Source organism: Arachis hypogaea, chromosome 6 (genome assembly GCF_003086295.3).
Source record: "Arachis hypogaea cultivar Tifrunner chromosome 6, arahy.Tifrunner.gnm2.J5K5, whole genome shotgun sequence".
Classification (NCBI taxonomy): Eukaryota; Viridiplantae; Streptophyta; class Magnoliopsida; order Fabales; family Fabaceae; genus Arachis; species Arachis hypogaea.
The window spans coordinates 36123494-36126428 of NC_092041.1; the positions used below are offsets into that span (position 1 = coordinate 36123494).

At 41.8% G+C, this 2935-nt stretch overlaps 1 non-coding gene across 1 annotated transcript; it reads right to left on the bottom strand.

Moving 5' to 3' along the window:
* Positions 1-814: 814 nt before the first annotated feature.
* Positions 815-922, bottom strand: LOC112700252 (small nucleolar RNA R71). The gene has a single exon (XR_003153163.1). It is a non-coding gene; the product is annotated as a small nucleolar RNA R71 (small nucleolar RNA).
* Between the last annotated feature and the right edge of the window lie 2013 nt (positions 923-2935).

The following is a 2935-nucleotide window of genomic DNA, read 5'->3' on the forward strand; positions in this document are numbered from 1 at the left end:
TTTCTCAATCATGGTTTTCGAAAATCAACTAAAGTTTTTCAAAATGTTTTCAAAATCTTCTACTCAATTTTCGAAAATTACTTCCCTTCTTCTCACATCCTTCTATTTATGGACTAACACTATTCCTTAATGCAAAATTCGAACTCCATCTTCTTTGATAAGTTTGAATTTTCTACTTCTGCCTTCTATTTTTCTTTTCCTCTGACACCTCAAGGAATCTCTATACTGTGACATAGAGGATTCCACATTTTCTTGTTCTCTTCTCTTTCTTATGAGCAGGAGCAAGGACAAAAGCATTCTTGTTGAGGCTGATCCTGAACCCGAAAGGACCTTGAAGCGAAAGCTAAGAGAAGCCAAGGCACAACTTTCTGTAGAGGACCTAACAGAAATCTTCAAAGAAGAAGAACCCATGGCAGCCGAAAATAACAACAATGCCAACAATGCAAGGAAGGTGCTGGGTGACTTTACTGCACCTACTCCCGACTTCTATGGGAGAAGCATCTCTATCCCTACCATTGGAGCAAACAACTTTGAGCTTAAGCCTCAATTAGTTTCTCTAATGCAACAGAATTGCAAGTTCCATGGACTTCCATTGGAAGATCCTCATCAGTTCTTAGCTAAGTTCTTGCAAATCTGTGACACTGTCAAGACTAATGGGGTTGACCCTGAGGTCTACAGACTTATGCTATTCCCTTTTGCTGTAAGAGACAGAGCTAGGACATGGTTAGATTCACAACCTAAAGAAAGCCTGAACTCTTGGGAAAAGCTAGTCAATGCCTTCTTGGCAAAGTTCTTTCCACCTCAAAAATTGAGTAAGCTTAGAGTGGAAGTCCAAACCTTCAGACAGAAGGAAGGAGAATCCCTCTATGAAGCTTGGGAAAGATACAAACAATTAATCAGAAAGTGTCCCTCTGATATGCTTTCTGAATGGAGCATCATAGGTATTTTCTATGATGGTCTCTCTGAACTGTCCAAGATGTCTTTGGATAGCTCTGCTGGAGGATCTCTTCATCTGAAGAAGACGCCTACAGAAGCTCAAGAGCTGATTGAAATGGTTGCAAATAACCAATTCATGTACACTTCTGAAAGGAATCCTGTGAACAATGGGACCAATCAGAAGAAAGGAGTTCTTGAGATTGACACTCTGAATGCCATATTGGCTCAGAATAAAATATTGACTCAACAAGTCAATATGATTTCTCAAAGTCTGTCTGGAATGCAAAATGCACCAAGCAGTACTGAAGAAGCTTCATCTGAGGAAGAAGCTTATGATCCTGAGAACCCTTCAATGGAAGAGGTGAATTACATGGGAGAACCCTATGGGAACACCTATAATTCTTCATGGAGAAATCATCCAAATTTCTCATGGAAGGATCAACAGAGACCTCAACAAGGTTTCAACAACAATAATGGTGGAAGAAATAGGTTTAGCAATAGCAAGCCTTTTCCATCATCTTCTCAGCAACAGACAGAGAGTTCTAAGCAGAATGCCTCTGACTTAGCAACCATGGTCTCTGATCTAATCAAAACCACTCAAAGTTTCATGACTGAAACAAGGTCCTCCATTAGAAACTTGGAGGCACAAGTGGGTCAGCTGAGCAAGAAAATTACTGAACTCCCTCCTAGTACTCTCCCAAGCAATACAGAAGAAAGTCCAAAAGGAGAGTGCAAAGCCATCAACATGGCCGAATTTGGAGAGGAGGAAGAGGCAGTGAACGCCACTGAGGAAGACCTCAATGGACGTCCACTAGCCTCCAATGAGTTCCCCAATGAGGAACCATGGGAATTTGAGGCTCAAAAAGAGACGATAGAGATTCCATTGGACTTACTTCTGCCATTCATGAGCTCTGATGAGTATTCTTCCTCTGAAGAGGATGAGTATGTCACTGAAGAGCAAGTTGCTAAATACCTTGGAGCAATCATGAAGCTAAATGACAAGTTATTTGGGAATGAGACTTGGGAGGATGAACCCCTTTGCTCACCAAAGAACTGGATGACTTGTCTAGGCAGAAACTGCCTTAAAAGAGACAGGATCCTGGGAAGTTTTCAATACCTTGTACCATAGGCACCATGACCTTCAAGAAGGCCTTGTGTGACTTAGGGTCAAGTGTAAACCTTATGCCTCTCTTTGTAATGGAGAAGTTAGGGATCTTTGAGGTGCAAGCTGCAAAAATCTCACTAGAGATGGCAGACAACTCAAGAAAACAAGCTTATGGACTTGTAGAGGATGTTCTGGTAAAGGTTGAAGACCATTACATCCCTACTGATTTCATAGTCCTAGAGACTAGGAAGTGAATGGATGAATCCATCATCCTTGGCAGACCATTCCTAGCCACAGCAAAGGCTGTGATTGATGTTGATAGAGGAGAGTTGATCATTCAGGTAAATAAAGAATCCTTGGTGTTTAAGGCTCAAGGATATCCCTCTGTCACCATGGAGAGGAAGCATGAAGAGCTTCTCTCAAAATAGAGCCAAACAGAGCCCCCACAGTCAAACTCTAAGTTTGGTGTTGGGAGGCTACAACCAAATTCTAAGTTTGGTGTTGAACCCCCACATTCAAATTCTAAGTTTGGTGTTGGGAGGTTCCAACATTGCTCTGAGTATCTGTGAGGCTCCATGAGAGTCCTCTGTCAAGCTACTGACATTAAAGAAGCGCTTGTTGGGAGGCAACACAATGTTATGTTTTTATCTATTTTTCTTTGTTATTTTATATTTTTTTTGTAGGTTGATGATCATGAGAAGTCACAAAATCAATAAAAAAAGCAAAAACAGAATGAAAAATAGAAAGAAAAACAGCACACCCTGGAGGAGAGCGTGCTGGCGTTTAAACGCCAGTAAGGCTAGCTGTTGGGCGTTGAACGCCCAGTCTGGCACCATTCTGGGCGTTTAACGCCAGAAAGGGGCACCAGACTGGCGTTAAACGCCAGAAAAGGGC